We start from the raw sequence: 23,829 nt of genomic DNA, 5'->3' as shown, positions 1-23,829 counted from the left end.
ATTTCCAATTTCATCCATGTCCCTACAAAGGACATGAACTCATCATTTTTTATGGCTGCATAGTATTCCATGGTGTATATATGCCACATTTTCTTAATCCAGTCTATCATTGTTGGACATTTGGGATGGTTCCACATCTTTGCTATTGTGAATGATGCCACAATAAACATACGTGTGCATGTGTCTTTATAGCAGCATGATTTATAATCCTTTGGGTGTATAGCCAGTAATGGGATGGCTGGGTCAAATGGAATTTCTAGTTCTAGATCCCTGAAGAATTGCCACACTGATTTCCACAATGGTTGAACTAGTTTACAGTCCCACCAACAGTGTAAAAGTGTTCCTATTTCTCCACATCCTCTCCAGCACCTGTTGTTTCCTGACTTTTTAAAGATCGCCATTCTAACTGGTGTGAGATGATATCTCATTGTGGTTTTGATTTGCATTTCTCTGATGGCCAGTGATGGTGAGCATTTTTTCATGTGTTTTTTGGCTGCATAAATGTCTTCTTTTGAGAAGTGTCTGTTCATGTCCTTTGCCCACTTTTTGATGGGGTTGTTTGTTTTTTTCTTGTAAATTTGTTTGAGTTCATTGTAGATTCTGGATATTAGCCCTTTGTCAGATGAGTAGGTTGCGAAAATTTTCTCCCATTCTGTAGGTTGCCTGTTCACTCTGATGGTAGTGTCTTTTGCTGTGCAGAAGCTCTTGAGTTTAATTAGATCCCATTTGTCAATTTTGGCTTTTGTTGCCATTGCTTTTGGTGTTTTAGACATGAAGTCCTTGCCCATGCCTATGTCCTGAATGGTAATGCCTAGGTTTTCTTCTAGGGTTTTTATGGTTTTAGGTCTAATGTTTAAGTCTTTAATCCGTCTTGAATTAATTTTTGTATAAGGTGTAAGGAAGGGATCCAGTTTCAGCTTTCTGTATATGGCTAGCCAGTTTTCCCAGCACCATTTATTAAATAGGGAATCCTTTCCCCATTGCTTGTTTTTGTCAGGTTTGTCAAAGATCAGATAGTTGTAGATATGCGGCATTATTTCTGAGGGCTCTGTTCTGTTCCATTGGTCTAGATCTCTGTTCTGGTACCAGTAGCATGCTGTTTTGGTTACTGTAGCTTTGTAGTATAGTTTGAAGTCAGGTAGCATGATGCCTCCAGCTTTGTTCTTTTGGCTTAGGATTGATTTGGCTATGTGGGCTCTTTTTTGGTTCCATATGAACTTTAAAGTAGTTTTTTCCAATTCTGTGAAGAAAGTCATTGGTAGCTTGATGGGGATGGCATTGAATCTGTAAATTACCTTGGGCAGTATGGCCATTTTCACGATATTGATTCTTCCTACCAATGAGCATGGAATGTTCTTCCATTTGTTCGTATCCTCTTTTATTTCATTGAGCAGTGGTTTGTAGTTCTCCTTGAAGAGGTCCTTCACATCCCTTGTAAGTTGGATTCCTAGGTATTTTATTCTCTTTGAAGCAATTGTGAATGGGAGTTCACTCATGATTTGGCTCTCTGTTTGTCTGTTATTTGTGTATAAGAATGCTTATGATTTTTGTACATTGATTTTGTATCCTGAGACTTTGCGGAAGTTGCTTATCAGCTTAAGGAGATTTTGGGCTGAGACAGTGGGGTTTTCTAGATATACAATCATGTCATCTGCAAACAGGGACAATTTGACTTCCTCTTTTCCTAATTGAAAACCCTTTACTTCCTTCTCCTGCCTGATTGCCCTGGCCAGAACTTCCAACACTATGTTGAATAGGAGTGATGAGAGAGGGCATCCCTGTCTTGTGCCCGTTTTCAAAGGGAATTCTTCCAGTTTTTGCCCATTCAGTATGATATTGGCTGTGGGTTTGTCATAGATAGCTCTTATTATTTTGAGATACGTTGCATCAATACCTAATATATTGAGATTTTTTAGCATGAAGTGTTGTTGAATGTTGTCAAAGGCCTTTTCTGCATCTATTGAGATAATCGTGTTGTTTTTGTCATTGGTTCTGTTTATATGCTGGATTACATTTATTGATTTGCGTATATTGAACCAGCCTTGCATCCCAGGGCTGAAGCCCACTTGATCATGGTGGTTAATCTTTTTGATGTGCTGCTGGATTCAGTTTGCCAGTATTTTATTGAGGATTTTTGCATTGATGTTCATCAAGGATATTGGTCTAAAATTCTCTTTTTTGGTTGTGTCTCTGCCAGGCTTTGGTATCAGGATGATGCTGGCCTCATAAAATGAGTTAGGGAGGATTCCCTCTTTTTTTATTGATCGGAATAGTTTCAGAAGGAATGGTACCAGTTCCTCCTTGTACCTCTGGTAGAATTTGGCTGTGAATCCATCTGGTCCTGGACTCTTTTTGGTTGGTAAGCTATTGATTATTACCACAATTTCAGAGCCTGTTATTGGTCTATTCAGATATTGAACTTCTTCCTGGTTTAGTCTTGGGAGGAGGTATGTGTCGAGGAATTCATCCATTTCTTCTAGATTTTCTAGTTTATTTGCATAGAGGTGTTTGTAGTATTATCTGATGGTAGTTTGTATTTCTGTGGGATCGGTGGTGGTATCCCTTTTATCATTTTTTGTTGCATCTATTTGATTCTTCTCTTTTTTCTTCTTTATTAGTCTTGCTAGTGGTCTATCAATTTTGTTGATCCTTTCAAAAAACCAGCTCCTGGATACATTAACTTTTTGAAGGGTTTTTTGTGTCTCTATTTCCTTCAGTTCTGCTCTGATTTTAGTTATTTCTTGCCTTCTGCTAGCTTTTGAATGTGTTTGCTCTTGCTTTTCTAGTTCTTTTAATTGTGATGTTAGGTGTCAATTTTGGATCTTTCCTGCTTTCTCTTGTGGGCATTTAGTGCTATAAATTTCCCTCTACACACTGCTTTGAATGTGTCGCAGAGATTCTGTTATGTTGTGTCTTTGTTCTCATTGGTTTCAAAGAACGTTTTTATTTCTGCCTTCATTTCGTTATGTACCCAGTAGTCACTCAGGAGCAGGTTGTTCAGTTTCCATGCAGTCGAGCGGTTTTGGGTGAGTTTCTTAATCCTGAGTTCTAGTTTGACTGCACTAGACAAACTGAGTGGTCTGTTTGTGGTCTGAGAGACAGTTTGTTATAATTTCTGTTCTTTTACATTTGCTGAGAAGAGCTTTACTTCCAACTATGTGGTCAATTTTCGAATAGGTGTGGTGTGGTGCTGAAAAGAATGTATATTCTGTTGCTTTGGGGTGGAGAGTTCTGTAGATGTCTATTAGGTCCACTTGGTGCAGAGCTGAGTTCAATTCCTGGGTATCCTTGTTGACTTTCTGTCTCGTTGATCTGTCTAATGTTGACAGTGGGGTGTTAAAGTCTCCCATTATTATTGTGTGGGAGTCTAAGTTTCTTTGTAGGTCACTAAGGACTTGCTTTATGAATCTGTGTGCTCCTGTATTGGGTGCATATATATTTAGGATAGTTAGCTCTTCTTGTTGAATTGATCCCTTTACCATTATGTAATGGCCTTCTTTGTCTCTTTTGATCTTTGTTGGTTTAAAGTCTGTTTTATCAGAGACTAGGATTGCAACCCCTGCTTTTTTTTGTTTTCCATTTGCTTGGTAGATCTTCCTCCATCCTTTTATTTTGAGCCTATGTGTGTCTCTGCACGTGAGATGGGTTTCCTGAATACAGCACACTGATGGGTCTTGACTCTTTATCCAATTAGCTAGTCTGTGTCTTTTAATTGGAGCATTTAGTCCATTTACATTGAAAGTTAATATTGTTATGTTTGAATTTGATCCTGTCATTATGATGTTAGCTGGTTATTTTGGTCATTAGTTGATGCAGTTTCTTCCTAGCCTCAATGGTCTTTGCAATTTGGCATGTTTTTGCAGTGGCTGGTACTCGTTGTTCCTTTCCATGTTTAGTGGTTCCTTCAGGAGCTCTTTTAGAGCAGGTCTAGTGGTGACAAAATCTCTCAGCATTTGCTTGTCTGTAAAGTATTTTATTTCTCCTTCACTTATGAAGCTTAGTTTGGCTGGATATGAAATTCTGGGTTGAAAATTCTTTTCTTGAAGAATGTTGAATATTGGCCCCCACTGTCTTCTGGCTTGTAGAGTTTCTGCCAAGAGATCACCTGTTAGTCTGATGGGCTTCCCTTTTTGGGTAACCCGACCTTTCTCTCTGACTGCCCTTAACATTTTTTCCTTCATTTCAACTTTGGTGAATCTGACAATTATGTGTCTTGGAGTTGCTCTTCTCGAAGAGTATCTTTGTGGTGCTCTCTGTATTTCCTGAATCTGAATGTTGGCCTGCCTTGCTAGATTGGGGAAGTTCTCCTGGATAATATCCTGCAGAGTGTTTTCCAACTTGGTTCCATTCTCCCTGTCACTTTCAGGTACACCAATCAGATATAGATTTGGTCTTTTCAGATAGTCCCATATTTCTTGGAGGCTTTGTTCATTTCTTTCTATTCTTTTTTCTCTAAACTTTCCTTCTCACTTCATTTCATTCATTTCATCTTCCAGGGCTGATACCCTTTCTTCCAGTTGATCGCATTGGCTCCTGAGGCTTCTGCATTCTTCAGGTAGTTCTCGAGCCTTGACTTTCAGCTCCATCAGTTCCTTTAAGCACTTCTCTGTATTGGTTATTCTAGTTATACATTCATCTAAATTTTTTTCAAAGTTTTTAACTTCTTTGCCTTTGGTTTGAATTTCCTCCTGTAGCTCTGTGTAGTTTGATCATCTGAAGCCTTCTTCTCTCAACTCGTCAAAGTCATTCTCTGTCCAGCTTTGTTCTGCTGCTGGTGAGGAACTGCATTCCTTTGGAGGAGGAGAGGCGCTCTGCTTTTTAGAGTTTCCAGTTTTTCTGCTCTGTTTTTTCCCCATCTTTGTGGTTTTATCTACTTTTGGTCTTTGATGATGGTGATGTACAGATGGGTTTTTGGTGTGGATGTCCTTTCTGTTTGTTAGTTTTCCTTCTAACAGACAGGACCCTCAGCTGCAGGTCTGTTGGAGTTTGCTAGAGGTCCACTCCAGACCCTGTTTGCCTGGGTAACAGCAGCGGTGGTTGCAGAATCGCAGATTTTCATGAACCGTGAATGCTGCTGTCTGATTGTTCCTCTGGAAGTTTTGTCTCAGAGGAGTACCTGGCCGTGTGAGGTGTCAGTCTGCCCCTATTGGGGGGTGCCTCCCAGTTAGGCTGCTCGGGGGTCAGGGGTCAGGGACCCACTTGAGGAGGCAGTCTGCCTGTTCTCAGATCTCCAGCTATGTGCTAGGAGAACCACTACTCTCTTCAAAGCTGTCAGACAGGGACATTTAAGTCTGCAGAGGTTACTGCTGTCTTTTTGTTTGTCTGTGCCCTGCCCCCAGAGGTGGAGCCTACAGAGGCAGGTAGGCCTCCTTGAGCTGTGGTGGGCTCCACCCAGTTCGAGCTTCCTGGCTGCTTTGTTTACCTAAGCAAGCCTGCGCAATGGCAGGCGCATCTCCCCCAGCCTTGCTGCCGCCTTGCAGTTTGAACTCAGACTGCTGTGCTAGCAATCAGCAAGACTCCGTGGGCACAGGATCCTCCAAGCCAGGTGTGGGATGTAATCTCCTGGTGTGCCGTTTTTTAAGCCCGTTGGAAAAGCGCAGTATTAGGGTGGGAGTGACCCAATTTTCCAGGTGCCGTCTGTCACCCCTTTCTTTGACTAGGAAAGGGAACTCCCTGACCCCTTGCACTTCCCGAGTGAGGCAATGCCTTGCCCTGCTTTGGCTCGCACATGGTGTGCTGTACCCACTGTCCTGCGCCCACTGTTTGGCACTCCCTAGTGAGATGAACCGGTACCTCAGATGGAAATGCAGAAATCACCTGTCTTCTGTGTCGCACACGCTGGGAGCTGTAGACTGGAGCTCTTCCTATTCGGCCATCTTGGCTGCCCTCCAAAACCAATCCACAATCAATTTTAGAACATTTTTATTACCCCCAAGAATTCTTGTACCCATAGCAGTCACTTACCATTTATTCCCAGTTCCTCCAGCTCTAAGCAGCTACTAATCTACTTTCTGTTTCTATAGATTTGCCTATTCTGGATGTTTCATATACAGTCATGCGCTGCCTAACAACATTTCAGTCAATAACAGACCACATATATGGTGGTGGTCCCATGAGATTATAATGAAGCTGAAAAATTTTTATTGCACAAATACCTACCATTGTGTTACAACTGCCTGCAGCATTCAGTACAGTAATATTCTGGGCAGGGTTGTAGCCCAGGAGCAATAGGCTATACAATATAACCTGGACATGTAGTAGGCTGTACCATTTACGTTTGTGTAGGCACACTCTATGATGTTTGTACAACACTAAAATGGCCTAACAATGCATTTCTCAGAATGTAGTACTATCCTTAAATGACTCATGACTGTGTATAGAATCATACAATATGTAGTCCTTTGTGATCACCTTTTTCAGATAGCATAATGTTTTCAAGGTACATCTATGTTGTAGCATGTAAGAGTTCCTTTTTATGGCTGAATAGCATTTTGTTGCATGGGTATACCACATTTTATTTATTTATTCATCAGTTAATGAACATTAGGGTTATTTACATTTTTTGGTTATTATGAATAATTCTGTGTGAAATATTCATGTGCATGTTTTTGTGTGGATATGTATTTTCATATACATATGAAAATATGAAATTGAAGAAATGAAATTGATTGGTTCATATGGTATTGTATATGTTTAATCATCTGAGCAACTGCCAGACTGTTTTCCAAAGTGACTACCATATTTTCCATTCCCACAAGCAGTGTATGAGGGTTCCAATTACTTCACATCTTCACTATACCACTTTTTTATTTTAGCCATCCTAGTGGGTTTGAAGTGGTATCTTATTGTGGCTTTGCATTTCCCTACTAGCTAGCAATGTTTAACATCTTCTCATGTTCTTACTGGCTATTCGTATGTCTTCTTTAGAGAACTGCCTATTCAGATCATTTGGCCATTTAAGAAATTGGATTATTTGTCTTTTTGTTATTGAGTTGCAGGCATTATTTATATATTTTGGATACTAACCTTTATCATATATATATAAAATATACAAAAATTTTCTTCCATTCTGTGGGTTGTCTTCTCACTTTCTTGATGGTATTCTTTGAAGCACAGAAGTTTTAAAATTTGGTAATGTCCAATTAACCTTTTTTTGTTTCTTGTACTTTTGATATTATATCTAAGAAGCCATTTCCTATTCTAAAGTCGTGAAGATTTATGTTTATGCTTTCTTCTGAGAGTTTTGTGATTTTAGCTCTTATAATGAGATGCTTGACCCATTTTGAGTTAATTTTTATGTATAGTGTATATAGTGTGAGGTAGTGATACAATTTCATTGTATTGCATGTAGATATCTAGTTGCCTCAGCATCACTTGTTAGAAAAACTATTTTTTCCCATTTAATTGTCTTTGTGACCTTTCAAAAAGGAATTGATCATAAATATGAGGGATTATTTGTGTACTCCCAATTCTATTCCATTGATCTATATGTCTATCTTTATGCCAGTAGCAACCTGTCTTAATTACTATAAGTTTTGAAATCAAGAAGTATGAGTTATCCAGCTTTGCTCTGCTCATTTTCAAGATTATTTGGGCTATTCTGGATTTCTTTAATTTCCATACAACTTAAGAATCAGCTTGTCAATTTCTGCAAAGAAGGTAACTGAGATTTTGTTTGGGATTGCATTGACACTGTAGATAAATTTGGAGACTATTGAATGTTAACAATATTAAATCTTTTCATCCATGAACATAATATGTCTTTCCATTTATTTAGGCCTTCAATTTCTTTCAATAATGGTTTTGTCATTTTCAATGTATAAGACCTGCACTTCCTTGGTTAAATTTATTCCTAAGTATTTTATTCTTCTTATTACAAATGAAAGGTTTTCTTAATTTAATTTTGGGTTGTTTATATCTGTGCAGAAATACAGCTGATTTTTGTACATATTGAGCATCCCTAATCCAAAATGCTCCAAAATTCACAACTTTTTGAGTGCCAACCTGATGCTCAAAGGTCATGCTCAAAGGAAATGCCCATTGTGGTACTTTGAATTTTGGGATTACGGATGCTCAACAGGCATGTCTATGTAAATATTCCAAAGTTCAAAGAATTTGCAATCCCAAACAATTCTGATCCCAAGCATTTTGGATAAGGGATACCCAACCTGTATATCAATCTTGTAACCTGCCACTTAGTTTAAATATTTTATTAGTTTTAATTGTTTCTTAGTGGATTATTCAGAATTTTGGGTTTTTTTTCTTTTTTCTTTTTATTTATTTATTTATTATTATTATACTTTAGGTTTTAGGGTACATATGCACAATGTGCAGGTTAGTTACATATGTATACATGTGCCATGTTGGTGTGCTGCACCCACTAACTCGTCATGTAGCATTAGGTATATCCCCAATGCTATCCCTCCCCCATCCCCCAATCCCACAACAGTCCCCAGAGTGTGATGTTCCCCTTCCTGTGTCCATGTGTTCTCATTGTTCAGTTCCCACCTATGAGTGAGAATATGCGGTGTTTGGTTTTTTGTCCTTGCGATAGTTTACTGAGAATGATGATTTCCAATTTCATCCATGTCCCTACAAAGGACATGAACTCATCATTTTTTATGGCTGCATAGTATTCCATGGTGTATATGTGCCACATTTTCTTAATCCAGTCTATCATTGTTGGACATTTGGGTTGGTTCCTAGTCTTTGCTATTGTGAATAATGCCACAATAAACATACGTGTGCATGTGTCTTTATAGCAGCATGATTTATAGTCCTTTGGGTATATAACCAGTAATGGGATGGCTGGGTCAAATGGAATTTCTAGTTCTAGATCCCTAAGGAATCACCACACTGACTTCCACAATGGTTGAACTAGTTTACAGTCCCACCAACAGTGTAAAAGTGTTCCTATTTCTCTACATCCTCTCCAGCACCTGTTGTTTCCTGACTTTTTAATGATAGCCATTCTAACTGTTGTGTGATGGTATCTCATTGTGGTTTTGATTTGCATTTCTCTGATGGCCAGTGATGGTGAGCATTTTTTCATGTTTTTTGGCTGCATAAATGTCTTCTTTTGAGAAGTGTCTGTGCATGTCCTTTGCCCACTTTTTGATGGGGTTGTTTGTTTTTTTCTTGTAAATTTGTTTGAGTTCATTGTAGATTCTGGATATTAGCCCTTTGTCAGATGAGTAGGTTGCGAAAATTTTCTCCCATTTTGTAGGTTGCCTGTTCACTCTGATGGTAGTTTCTTTTGCTGTGCAGAAGTTATTTAGTTTAATTAGATCCCATTTGTCAATTTTGGCTTTTGTTGCCATTGCTTTTGGTGTTTTAGACATGAAGTCTATGCCCATGCCTATGTCCTTAATGGTAATGCCTAGGTTTTCTTCTAGGGTTTTTATGGTTTTAGGTCTAACATGTAAGTCTTTAATCCATCTTGAATTGATTTTTGTATAAGGTGTAAGGAAGGGATTGAGTTTCAGCTTTCTGTATATGGCTAGCCAGTTTTCCCAGCACCATTTATTAAATAGGGAATCCTTTCCCCATTGCTTGTTTTTGTCAGGTTTGTCAAAGATCAGATAGTTGTAGATATGCGGCATTATTTCTGAGGGCTCTGTCCTGTTCCATTGGTCTAGATCTCTATTTTGGTACCAGTACCGTGCTGTTTTGGTTACTGTAGCATTGTAGTATACTTTGAAGTCAAGTAGCGTGATGCCTCCAGCTTTGTTCTTTTGGCTTAGGATTGACTTGGCAATGCGGGCTCTTTTTTGGTTCCATATGAACTTTAAAGTAGTTTTTTCCAATTCTGTGAAGAAAGTCATTGGTAGCTTGATGGGGATGAGCCTTGGTTTGTAGTTCTCCTTGAAGAGGTCCTTCACATCCCTTGTAAGTTGGATTCCTAGGTATTTTATTCTCTTTGAAGCAATTGTGAATGGGAGTTCACTCATGATTTGGCTCTCTGTTTGTCTGTTATTGGTGTATAAGAATGCTTATGATTTTTGTACATTGATTTTGTATCCTGAGACTTTGCGGAAGTTGCTTATCAGCTTAAGGAGATTTTGGGCTGAGACAATGGGGTTTTCTAGATATACAATCATGTCATCTGCAAACAGGGACAATTTGACTTCCTCTTTTCCTAATTGAATACCCTTTATTTCCTTCTCCTGCCTGATTGCCCTAGCCAGAACTTCCAACACTATGTTGAATAGGAGTGGTGAGAGAGGGCATCCCTGTCTTGTGCCAGTTTTCAAAGGGAATGCTTCCAGTTTTTGACCATTCAGTATGATATTGGCTGTGGGTTTGTCATAGATAGCTCTTATTATTTTGAGATACATCCCATCAATACCTAATTTATTGAGAGTTTTTAGCATGAAGTGTTGTTGAATGTTGTCAAAGGCCTTTTCTGCATCTATTGAGATAATCATGTGGTTTTTGTCATTGGTTCTGTTTATATGCTGGATTACATTTATTGATTTGCATATATTGAACCAGCCTTGCATCCCACGGATGAAGCCCACTTGATCATGATGGATAAGCTTTTTGATGTGCTGCTGGATTCTGTTTGCCAGTATTTTATTGAGGATTTTTGCATCAATGTTCATCAGGGATATTGGTCTAAAATTCTCTTTTTTTGCTGTGTCTCTGCCAGGCTTTGGTATCGGGATGATGCTGGCCTCATAAAATGAGTTAGGGAGGATTCCCTCTTTTTCTATTGATTGGAATAGTTCCAGAAGGAATGGTACCAGTTCCTCCTTGTACCTCTGGTAGAATTTGGCTGTGAATCCATCTGGTCCTGGACTTTTTTTTGGTTGGTAAGCTATTGATTATTGCCACAATTTCAGCTCCTGTTATTGGTCTATTCAGAGATTCAACTTCTTCCTGGTTTAGTCTTGGGAAAGTGTATGTGTCGAGGAATTTATCCATTTCTTCTAGATTTTCTAGTTTATTTGCATAGAGGTGTTTGTAGTATTCTCTGATGGTAGTTTGTATTTCTGTGGGATCGGTGGTGATATCCCCTTTATCATTTTTTATTGCATCTATTTGATTCTTCTCTCTTTTTTTCTTTATTAGTCTTGCTAGTGGTTTATCAATTTTGTTGGTCTTTTCAAAAAACCAGCTCCTGGATTCATTAATTTTTTGAAGGGTTTTTTGTGTCTCTATTTCCTTCAGTTCTGCTCTGATTTTAGTTATTTCTTGCCTTCTGCTAGCTTTTGAATGTGTTTGCTCTTGCTTTTCTAGTTCTTTTAATTGTGATGTTAGGGTGTCAATTTTGGATCTTTCCTGCTTTCTCTTGTGGGCATTTAGTGCTATATATTTCCCTCTACACACTGCTTTGAATGCATCCCAGAGATTCTGGTGTGTTGTGTCTTGGTTCTCGTTGGTTTCAAAGAACATCTTTATTTCTGCCTTCATTTCGTTATGTACCCAGTAGTCATTCAGGAGCAGGTTGTTCAGTTTCCATATAGTTGAGCGGTTCTGAGTGAGATTCTTAATCCTGAGTTCTAGCTTGATTGCACTGTGATGTGAGAGATAGTTTGTTATAATTTCTGTTCTTTTACATTTACTGAGGAGAGCTTTATTTCCACGTATGTGGTCAATTTTGGAATAGGTGTGGTGTGGTGGTGAAAAAAATGTATATTCTGTTGCTTTGGTGTGGAGTTCTGTAGATGTCTATCAGGTCGGCTTTGTGCAGAGCTGAGTTCAATTCCTGGGTATCCTTGTTGATTTTCTGTCTCATTGATCTGTCTAATGTTGACAGTGGGGTGTTAAAGTCTCCCATTATTAATGTGTGGGAGTCTAAGTCTCTTTGTAGGTCACTCAGGACTTGCCTTATGAATCTGTGTGCTCCTGTATTGGGTGCATATATATTTAGGATAGTTAGCTCTTCTTGTTGAATTGATCCCTTTACCATTATGTAATGGCCTTCTTTGTCTCATTTGATCTTTGTTGGTTTAAAGTCTGTTTTATCAGAGACTAGGATTGCAACCCCTGCCTTTTTTTGTTCTCCATTTGCTTGGTAGATCTTCCTCCATCCTTTTATTTTGAGCCTATGTGTGTCTCTGCATGTGAGATGGGTTTCCTGAATACAGCACACTGATGGGTCTTGACTCTTTATCCAATTAGCTAGTCTGTGTCTTTTAATTGGAGCATTTAGTCCATTTACATTGAAAGTTAATATTGTTATGTGTGAATTTGATCCTGTCATTATGATGTTAGCTGGCTATTTTGCTCGTTAGTTGATGCAGTCTCTTCCTATTCTCGATGGTCTTTACATTTTGGCATGATTTTGCAGTGGCTGGTACCAGTTGTTCCTGTCCATGTTTAGTGCTTCCTTCAGGAGCTCTTTTAGGGCAGGCCTGGTGGTGACAAAATCTCTCAGCATTTGCTTGTCTGTAAAGTATTTTATTTCTCCTTCACTTATGAAGCTTAGTTTGGCAGGATATGAAATTCTGGGTTGAAAATTCTTTTCTTTAAGAATGTTGAATATTGGCCCCCACTGTCTTCTGGCTTGTAGAGTTTCTGCCAAGAGATCCGCTGTTAGTCTGATGGGCTTCCCTTTGAGGGTAACCCGACCTTTCTCTCTGACTGCCCTTAACATTTTTTCCTTCATTTCAACTTTGGTGAATCTGACAATTATGTGTCTTGGAGTTGCTCTTCTCGAGGAGTATCTTTGTGGCATTCTCTGTATTTCCTGAATCTGAATGTTGGCCTGCCTTGCTAGATTGGGGAAGTTCTCCTGGATAATATCCTGCAGAGTGTTTTCCAACTTGGTTCCATTCCCCTGTCACTTTCAGGTACACCAATCAGATATAGATTTGGTCTTTTCAGATAGTCCCATATTTCTTGGAGGCTTTGTTCATTTCTTTCTATTCTTTTTTCTCTAAACTTCCCTTCTCACTTCATTTCATTCATTTCATCTTCCATCACTGATACCCTTTCTTCCAGTTGATCGCATTGGCTCCTGAGGCTCCTGCATTCTTCACGTAGTTCTCGAGCCTTGGTTTTCAGCTCCATCAGCTCCTTTAAGCACTTCTCTGTATTGGTTATTCTAGTTATACATTCTTCTAAATTTTTTTCAAAGTTTTCAACTTCTTTGCCTTTGGTTTGAATATCCTCTTGTAGCTTGGAGTAATTTGATCATCTGAAGCCTTCTTCTCTCAGCTCATCAAAGTCATTCTCTGTCCAGCTTTGTTCTGTTGCTGGTGAGGAACTGCGTTCCTTTGGAGGAGGAGAGGCGCTCTGCTTTTTAGAGTTTCCAGTTTTTCTGCTCTGTTTTTTCCCCATCTTTGTGGTTTTATCTACTTTTGGTCTTTGATGATGGTGATGTACAGATGGGTTTTTGGTGTGGATGTCCTTTCTGTTTGTTAGTTTTCCTTCTAACAGACAGGACCCTCAGCTGCAGGTCTGTTGGAGTACCCAGCTGGCCTGTGAGGTGTCAGTCTGCCCCTGCTGGGAGGTGCCTCCCAGTTAGGCTGCTCGGGGGTCAGGGGTCAGGGACCCACTTGAGGAGGCAGTCTACCCATTCTCAGATCTCCAGCTGCATGCTGGGAGAACCACTGTTCTCTTCAAAGCTGTCAGACAGGGACATTTAAGTCTGCAGAGGTTACTTCTGTCTTTTTGTTTGTCTGTGCCCTGCCCCCAGAGGTGGAGCCTACAGAGGCAGGCAGGCCTCCTTGAGCTGTGGTGAGCTCCACCCAGTTCGAGCTTCCTGGCTGCTTTGTTTACCTAAGCAAGCCTGGGCAATGGCAGGTGCCCCTCCCCCAGCCTCGCTGCTGCCTTGCAGTTTGATCTCAGACTGCTGTGCTAGCAATGAGTGAGACTCCGTGGGCGTAGGACCCTCTGAGCCAGGTGCGGGATATTAGTCTCCTGGTGCACCGTTTTTTAAGCCTGTCGGAAATGCGCAGTATTTGGGTGGGAGTGACCCGATTTTCCAGGTGCCGTCTGTCAACCCTTTCTTTGACTAGGAAAGGGAACTCCGTGACCCCTTGCACTTCCCGAGTCAGGCAACGCCTCACCCTTCTTTGTCTCACGCATGGTGCGCGCACCGACTGACCTGCGCCCACTGTCTGGCACTCCCTAGTGAGATGAACCCGGCACCTCAGATGGAAATGCAGAAATCACCTGTCTTCTGTGTTGCTCAGGCTGGGAGCCGTAGACCAGAGCTTTTCCTATTCAGCCTTCTTGGCTCCTCCCCCCCCCAGAATTTTGTATATACAAGGTCATGTCCTCTGCAAATAAAGATACTTTTATTTCTTCCTTTCTAGTCTGAGTGCCTTTTATTTATCTTCTTGCCTAATTACCCTTGCTAGAACCCGCAGTACGGTGTTGAATAGAAATGGTGAGAGTAGGCTTTTGTGTCTTCTTCTTCATCTTAGGATAAACTTTTCTTTCTCTCTCCATTAAGTATATTCCTAGCTGTGGATTTTTTTTATAGGTGTCTTTTATCAGATTGAAGAAGTTCTCTTCCATTCCTAGTTTGTTGAGTGGTTTATTTTTTTTTTAATCATAAGGGGTGTTGGGTTTTGTCAAATCCTTTTTCTGCATCCATTGAGATGATCATGTGTTTTTTTGTCCTTTATTTTGTTGACATAGTGTATTACATTCATTGATTTTTAGATATTAAACCCACCAATCCCACTTGGTCGTGGTGTATAATCCTTTTTATATACTGCTGGATTTTGGTTTGCTAGTATTTTTTTTTGTGTGGATTTTCCCCCCACTATTTTATCACTCTTGCTATAAAACTCTGACTTTAGGGACATGAACTCAAGCAGAAGAATGTGTGTTGAATAGACATCAAAGATTTTTAATCTAGGAAGGTTGTTGTGAAACAGTATTAGAATGGATTGGGGCATTTAAAATGTTTGAGTCTATAAAGAGGAAGCTGAGATATTTTGTCTTGGTTTAGTGCACAGATCACATTTAGAATGGTAGCTGGCATTTGAGTAGGTCTCTGGGGCAGAAGTATCTACCAGAACTATGATGGAGGAGTTGCCCATTTGCTGTTCTACACTATTTGGCTGTGTCAGCTGCTGACCCTGTCTCAGCCCATTGCAGATAAGAGTTGAAGGTTAGGTTGTAGCAAGTTGGGAGAGCCAGGAGGGATCATACAAGCTTTGTTTGCTTTGAGGAGGGAACATGCAAGCATTGCAGGATGTTAACATGGAAGAGTCTGCTGAAATAGTAAGACAATAGATATCACAATTCAAAGCAAAGGTCTTCAGTACAATGTAATATTTCTAAAAGGAATGATAGAAAACAGGCTAGATGACCCTTAAACCCCTCAATCACATTTTGAATGGAGAAGACTCAGGAATTAGAAGCTGGTGAAGAAAAGTTTAGAGAAAACTTCTCTTTTGCCTGTGTGTTACCCCACCTCTGCCCTCAAGGAAGAGATGGGAGTGCTTGGACTTTAACCTAAGCTTAGGAAAAGAGGATTCAAGGGGCCTACATGGAGACCTTAGTGTATGTTCCCTGCATCTGAGGAACACAGAATAATCTAAGGGCAAGAGATAGACTGACTAGTTGCTTGATAGTGGCACAATGAAGAAGTGTTCATGGTAGGAGGCCAGATCTTCTGGGGTCTGTCAGGCCAATGAGAGAATATGTGGATGTTTTATTTAAACCAGAAATCCAGAAGCCATAGTATAAGCTGGCATGGAGTCATCTTAGATCCCATTGAAGAGGGTGGTCCAGAGAGAAGCCAGGTGACTGCTGGATTTCTAGGGGATGAGTACAAAGAAAGCAACCAGCCAGAGAACAGTTGCATTTGTCCTGCCAAGGGAATTTTGGATGAAAAATCTCCAAAATCTCAAGGAACTATGTTAGAGCTCACAAGAAAGTCAGCTTTCAACATCTGCAAAAACAGAGATCCAAAATTCTAAACCTTATGGAAGCACTAGTTGAGTAGAATCTTCTGCTCCCCTGACCTGCTCATCCTTACTGAGCTTGAACCCTGAAGTGGTTGAAACTGTCATAAGCCAAAGGAGGAAGGTCAAATAGGAGGAAAGAAAGAGTCTTTCCTCCCTTGACAGACCCAAATTATAAGAGGGGGAAAAGCCTTAAGCTAAAAGCAAATTTGAAATTTTGACTATTACATGAGGCTGGACATTTTAATGCTAATCTGAAGTTGTAATTTATGACTTGAAGTGACCCTAGAACTGTGGGTACTGGATCAGAAAATCCTTGAGGACTTCCTCTGTCCCTGTCTCAAACAGTAGGCTTGGTTCTGCAGAGTTGACTGAAAGGGGCATTGGGAGGCAAAAATTGTTTCCTGCTTACCCTCTGTCCTGCTTGTTCAGCATGATGTTTACATGAGAATTATTCATTTCTATTTAGTAAAATCTTACCTCTCCTACAGGGCTGAGTGCCAGATGCTGTTGATTTTCATTTCAAAATTTGGTTTCTCTAAAATAATACCCTATCTACATTTTACTTCCTCCAGAGGGCCTTGTCTGACCACTTCAGTTAGATGTGATCTCAGCCACCATAATGGATATTTGCCCTTTTTGGCCTCTGAGCATCAGAACCACCTCCCTATGTCTAAGAAATGTCTTCTTTATGAGGGGGAGCCAGCATCCAGGAATAGAAACTGAAATGCCAGGTACTCCCATTCCAGCCTCCTTGCATCTCATGTGCAAACATGTTGCCTAAATCAGAAGCCAGCAGTAGAAAGAAGCAGGGGCTGTCTACAATCTATATTCTGGTGACAGGTGGCAGTAGCAGAAGCTACATCCAATTTCCAGAGGCAACAATGACAGAGAATAGTGCCCAGAGTTGTTGTTGGTGGTGAAGCCTGCAATATTTGTGCCCAGTGGTGGCCACAGAGTCTTTGTCAGACCAGTTCTGTGGTATGAATTTGACCATAGTTACTGGATCTGTAGCTACCAAGACCATAGCCATCAGATAATTTTGGATTTACAAAAAAGTTGCAAAGATAGTACAGAGAATCCCCATGTACCCATACCCAGCTTCCTTTGATGTTAACATCTTGTGGAACCATGGTACACTTATCAGAACTAAGAATCTACTATTGCTATAACAGTACTATCTAAACTGCACACTCTATTTGGATTTCCAGCAAAACCACAATCTTGAACATTGAACACCACGGCTAGCAACAGTAGGAAGCTGTTACTACCCCTCATTCAGAAAGGATAAAAGGAAGGATTGGTTCCTGGATCATGGAGAGTATGGCTGCTGGGAGCTGTGACCTTCAGCAGATAGAGGTAGCCAGCCTTGCTAGAGCACAGGAGGGAGGGAGCTGGGGCACATGTACTCCCATGTCACCCTCAGGCCTTTTTCTGATCTCCTGCCCACGGCTTTTATTGACTGAACCCAACCAGAAGCCACAGGGCCAGCTTGCTCTTGATTCAGCCCACAGACAGCAGCTTCCCAGGGTAGACAGCAGGGTAGACAGTGGATTTGGAGGTGCACATGGAAGGCATCCAGTACAGGACAGACAGCTGATGTGTGGCCAAGTAACCCCAGAAGCCTCCTTTCCTGACTTGAATCATCATGCTCCCTCTACCTCACCACACTGCTGCCTTCTCATTTTCTCTTCTCTAGGCTAAGGTTCTTTTTGTTACAGATGAAAGGAAAAGCTTAGGATTTTGCAAACTGAGAGGGGCTCATTTTGGTCTACATTCCACACACTCTACCGTACAGACAGCCCTGGGCCTTCTCTCCTGCTTTTCTTGGGTTTCCTCCCAGCTCTGGAAGCCAGAAGTCTATCTTGGGGCCCCTCCATCCTGACTCCCAGTGGCCCTACTTCTAGATAGAGGGCTTTGCTGAGCAGTTCCTCCTAATGAGCACAGGAAAGCCCCCAATAATTTTTGTGCATGTGTGCAATGGAAAAATAAGCCTCGTGTTGCTTTCTGAGTAAGTGAGGTTTGCTTTCTTCCTGGAAAGAGTTTTATTCTCTGAGACTGTTATTGCCACAGTCAATTGCAATCTAGGAAGCTGCTTTCAGAAATCCTCTCCTATGCTTTGGAATGTAATTGAAAACAACTGTTCTGCTTCTGCTAAAACATATTCTGCTTCTACTGGAACCAATATTGCCAACCAATCAAGGAGAGGGTGAGGGAGAAATGGTTTGGGCAAGGGGAGGGGGAGATGGTGGTTGGGCCAGAGCAGGGAAAAAACCAGGTTTATAGGTTAGAAGAAAAAAATATATAATTTGAGGTTTCCATGTAGAATACATTTCCATCTGAGCTGCCTGGATGGCAAAATAGGTTATGAAGTAGAAAATCTGGCTGACTTTTTAGAGTGACAACATAGCGTCAGATCCAGGCAGCAATAAGATGAGTCCAGAGCAGGACTGGAACCCTAGCCTTCTAGGAGCAAGTGAGTTAGAGACAGGTGTTTACCCCACCTGCTCTAAAGAGGAGGAGACAGGGGAGACTATTTCACAGAGCTATGGGGAAGATGCAGGGGATGTGCTCTGAGCTTTCAGAAGGAACCCTGCCATTGACTTTCTAGTCATCAGTCTCACTTCAACAAGGCAGATTAGAATACTCCTCCCAGCATAGCCTTTGCCTTTTGTTTCCTACAGGCCTCATACTCTCTAGCCTTAGACTTTCTGTATGAGTCATAATTTTCTTCCTAGGAAAATGACCTATACCAAGTGCAGATGCCCACTGGGTCTTTGCCAGGTAGGTCTATACTTGGAATATGTCCCTCCATAAGCAAAGTACTTCCAACCCTGCAGGCAGAGTGGCTGGAGAGTCTCCCGGTACATCTGACACACATTCTCCAGTGCCTTGAAGAATAGAGGATTTGGGGTCCAATTTGAGAAGACAGGGCTCTTACATGCCTTTCCTTATAAGCGATAGAACATACTCCTCATTTCACAGGAGAGATATCAGAGTTGAACACATTCAGGAGCATTAAAAAGGACATTGGAGGTAAAATGACAACTGTTTCTTCCTAGAGCTTTTTATAGTTGTAACATTAGGCATGAATGTGAACTGATGCCAAGCCCTTTGGGTAAATATTTTAGCAGGGAATCTGGGCCTCTGAGGAGTCAACAACAGGCTGGACCCTGGATAAGAATATGAGGGGCAACTCCCCCTTTTCTGGTCTCCCATAAGACTCTGTAGTCCTAATTAATCTCCAAATGTAAACATTCCTGTTGTTGTGGAACTTATGAGAGGCAACTAATAACTAACACTTAGGGGGCCAGACGCAGTGCCTCACACCTGTAATCCCAGCACTTTGGGAGGTTGAAGCAGATGGATTGCTCAAATCCAGGAGTTTGAGAGCAGCTTGGGCAATGTGGCGAAACCCTGTCTCTTCAAGAAATACAAAAATTAGCTGGGTGTGGTGGCACACATCGGTAGTTCCAACTACTGGGGAGGCTGGAGGATCGCTTGAGCCCAGGAGGTGGAGGCTGCAGTGAGCCCTGATCTTGCCACTGTACTCCAGCCTGGGTGACAGAGTGAGACCTTGTCTCAAAAAACAAAACAAGCTAACACTTAGGACAGTGCCAAGCATTTAATAAGCACTCAATATTTTACATGTTTTAACTCATTTAATTGTCACAAACACTCTGTAAAGTACAGACTGCTATATAGTACCTCATTTTTCTCATTAGTAAAATTTAGAGAAAGAGGCCAAGTAACTTGTTCAAGGACATATAACTAGTAAGTTTATAGGGATGTTGTGAAGTGCTTCTCAGATCCGTCTATTTCTGGAATGAAGGATTCATACCTCCAGCTAGTGGCAGTGTGGCTGACAGACAGAAAGCAGCCAGCTCTCTTTGGGATTGGTCTTGGCTGAAGAGAGCCACCAAGCTGAGGACCATGCTCATTTCCCAGGGCAGCCCACATTAGTGATTGATTGACACAGGGGTACAAAGGCTTATCCCTCTTATTCCCTATCAAGATAATTCTGATGGTCCACCTCAGCTTCAGAGTCCCTCAAGTCTTGGCTCAGGCCTTTGCTGGGACTGCACTGTGGCTCAACTTCTCTCTCTGCCCAATTCTGCTTCTCTCCTTTTCTTTCCATAGCAGTTGATCCAAGGAGCACTCCCTAATAATCCTCCTACCCCCTAAACGTCAGTTCAGAGCCTGCTTCCCCAGGAAACCAAGCCTTGACAGTGCTGGAGCTGCAGTTCAAGCTGGGGCCACTGGCTTCATAGGCCAGGCTTTTCAATGCCTTCTACTGACTCTCAAGAGAGGTATTATTGTTAAAGTTGGGAGGGACCTTAAAAGTCTGGTAGTACAATTTTAGATTTTTCCTGCTTTCTCTTGTGGGCATTTAGTGCTATAAATATCTCTCTACACACTGCTTTGAATGTGTCCCAGAGATTCTGGTATGTTGTGTCTTTGTTCTCATTGGTTTCAAAGAACATCTTTATTTCTGCCTTCATTTCATTATTTACCCAGTAGTCATTCAGGAGCAGGTTGTTCAGTTTCCATGCAGTTGAGCGGTTTTGAGTGAGTTTCTTAATCCTGAGTTCTAGTTTGATTGCACTGTGGTCTGAGAGACAGGTTGTTATAATTTCTGTTCTTTTACATTTGCTGAGGAGAGCTTTACTTCCAACTATGTGGTCAATTTTGGAGTAGGTGTGGTGTGGTGCTGAAAAGAATGTATATTCTGTTGATTTGGTGTGGAGAGTTCTGTAGATGTCTATTAGGTCCACTTGGTGCAGAGCTGAGTTCAATTCCTGGATATCCTTGTTGACTTTCTGTCTCGTTGATCTGTCTAATGTTGACAGTGGGGTGTTAAAGTCTCCTGTTATTATTGTGTGGGAGTCTAAGTCTCTTTGTAGGTCACTAAGGACTTGCTTTATGAATCTGTGTGCTCCTGTATTGGGTGCATATATATTTAGGACAGTTAGCTCTTCTTGTTGAATTGATCCCTTTACCATTATGTAATGGCCTTCTTTGTCTCTTTTGATCTTTGTTGGTTTAAAGTCTGTTTTATAGGAAAGGTCTAAAATTGACACCCTAACATCACAATTAAAAGAACTAGAAAAGCAAGAGCAAACATATTCAAAAGCTAGCAGAAGGCAAGAAATAACTAAAAGCAGAGCAGAGCTGAAGGAAATATAGACACAAAAAACCCTTCAAAAAATTAATGAATCCAGGAGCTGGTTTTTTGAAAAGATCAACAAAATTGATAGACTGCTAGCAAGACTAATAAAGAAGAAAAGAGAGAAGAATCAAATAGACACAATACAAAATGATAAAGGGGATATCACCACCGATCCCACAGAAATACAAACTACCATCAGAGAATACTATAAACACCTCTATGCAAATAAACTAGAAAATCTAGAAGAAATGGATAAATTCCTCGACACATACATCCTCCCAAGACTAAACCAGTAAGAAGTTGAATCTCTGAATAGACCAATAACAGGCTCTGAAATTGAGGCAATAATCAAGAGCTTACCAACCAAAAAAATTCCAGGACCAGATGGATTCACAGCCAAACTCTACCAGAGGTACAAAGAGGAGCTGGTACCATTCCTTCTGAAACTATTCCAATCAATAGAAAAAGAGGGAATCCTCCCTAACTCATTTTATGAGGCCAGCATCATCCTGATACTAAAGCCTGGCAGAGACACAGCAAAAAAAGAGAATTTTAGACCAATATCCCTGATGAACATCGATGCAAAAATCCTCAATAAAATACTGGCAAACCGAATCCAGCAGCACATCAAAAAGCTTATCCACCATGATCAAGTGGGCTTCATCCCTGGGAGTTAAGGCTAGTTCAACATATGCAAATCAATAAATGTAATCCAGCATATAAACAGAACCAACGACAAAAACCACATGATTATCTCAATAGATGCAGAAAAGGCCTTTGACAAAATTCAACAACACTTCATGCTAAAAACTCTCAATAAATTAGGTATTGATGGGACGTATCTCAAAATAATAAGAGCTATCTATGACAAACGCACAGCCAATATCATACTGAATGGGCAAAAACTGGAAGCATTCCCTTAGAAAACGGGCACAAGACAGGGATGCCCTCTCTCACCACTCCTATTCAACATAGTGTTGGAAGTTCTGGCTAGGGCAATCAGGCAGGAGAAGGAAATAAAGGGTTTTCAATTAGGAAAAGAGGAAGTCAAATTGTCCCTGTTTGCAGATGACATGATTGTATATCTAGAAAACCCCATCATCTCAGCCCAAAATCTCCTCAAGGTGATAAGCAACTTCAGCAATGTCTCAGGATACAAAATCAATGTACAAAAATCATAAGCATTCTTGTACATCAATAACAGACAGAGAGTCAAATCATGAGTGAACTCTCATTCACAATTGCTTCAAAGAGAATAAAATACCTAGGAATCCAACTTATAAGGGATGTGAAGGACCTCTTCAAGGAGAACTACAAACCACTGCTCAATGAAATAAAAGAGGATACAAACAAATGGAAGAACATTCCATGCTCATGGGTAGGAAGAATCAATATTGTGAAAATGGCCATACTGCCCAAGGTAATTTATAGATTCAATGCCATCCCCATCAAGCTACCAATGAGTTTCTTCACAGAAGTGGAAAAAACTACTTTAAAGTTCATGTGGAACCAAAAAAGAGCCCACATTGCCAAATCAATCCTAAGCCAAAAGAACAAAGCTGGAGGCATCATGCTACCTGACTTCACACTATACTACAATGCTACAGTAACCAAAACAGCATGGTACTGGTACCAAAACAGAGATATAGACCAATGGAACAGAACAGAGTACTCAGAAATAATATTGCATATCTACAACTATCTGATCTTTGACAAACCTGACAAAAACAAGAAATGGGGAAAGGATTCTGTATTTAATAAATGGTGCTGGGAAAACTGGCTAGCCATATGTAGAAAGCTGAAACTGGATCCCTTCCTTACACCTTATACTAAAATTAATTCAAGATGGATTAAAGACTTACATGTTAGACCTAAAACCATAAAAACCCCAGAAGAAAACCTAGGCAATACCATTCAGGACATAGGCATGGGCAAGGACTTCATGTCTAAAACACCAAAAGCAATGGCAACAAAAGCCAAAATTGGCAAATGGGATCTAATTAAACTAAAGAGCTTCTGCACAGCAAAAGAAACCACCATCAGAGTGAACAGGCAACCTACAGAATGGGAGAAAATTTTCGCAACCTACTCATCTGACAAAGGGCTAATATCCAGAATCTACAATGAACTCAACCAAATTTACAAGAAAAAAACAAACAACCCCATCAAAAAGTGGGCAAAGGATATGAACAGACACTTCTCAAAAGAAGACATTTATGCAGCCAAAAAACACATGAAAAAATGATCATCATCACTGGCCATCAGTGAAATGCAAATCAAAACCATGATGAGATACCATCTCACACCAGTTAGAATGGCAATCGTTAAAAAGTCAGGAAACAACAGGTGCTGGAGAGGATGTGGAGAAACAGGAACACTTTTACACTGTTGCTGGGACTGTAAAGTAGTTCAACCATTGTGGAAGTCGGTGTGGCAATTCCTCAGGGATCTAGAACTAGAAATAGCATTTGACCCAGCCATCCCATTACTGGGTATATACCCAGAGGATTATAAATCATGCTGCTATAAAGACACATGCACACGTATGTTTATTGCGGCACTATTCACAATAGCAAAGACTTAGAACCAACCTAAATGTCCAACAATGATAGACTGGCTTAAGAAAATGTGGCACATATACACCACGGAATACTATGCAGCCAGAAAAAATGATGAATTCATGTCCTTTGTAGGGACATGGATGAAATTGGAAACCATCATTCTCAGCAAACTATCACAAGGACAAAAAACCAAACATTGCATGTTCTCACTCATAGGTGGGAATTG

Source organism: Pongo abelii, chromosome 4, assembly GCF_028885655.2.
Source record: "Pongo abelii isolate AG06213 chromosome 4, NHGRI_mPonAbe1-v2.0_pri, whole genome shotgun sequence".
Taxonomy (NCBI): domain Eukaryota; kingdom Metazoa; phylum Chordata; class Mammalia; order Primates; family Hominidae; genus Pongo; species Pongo abelii.
The sequence above is the reverse complement of the archived record's forward strand: the minus strand, read 5'-3'. Positions refer to the sequence as shown.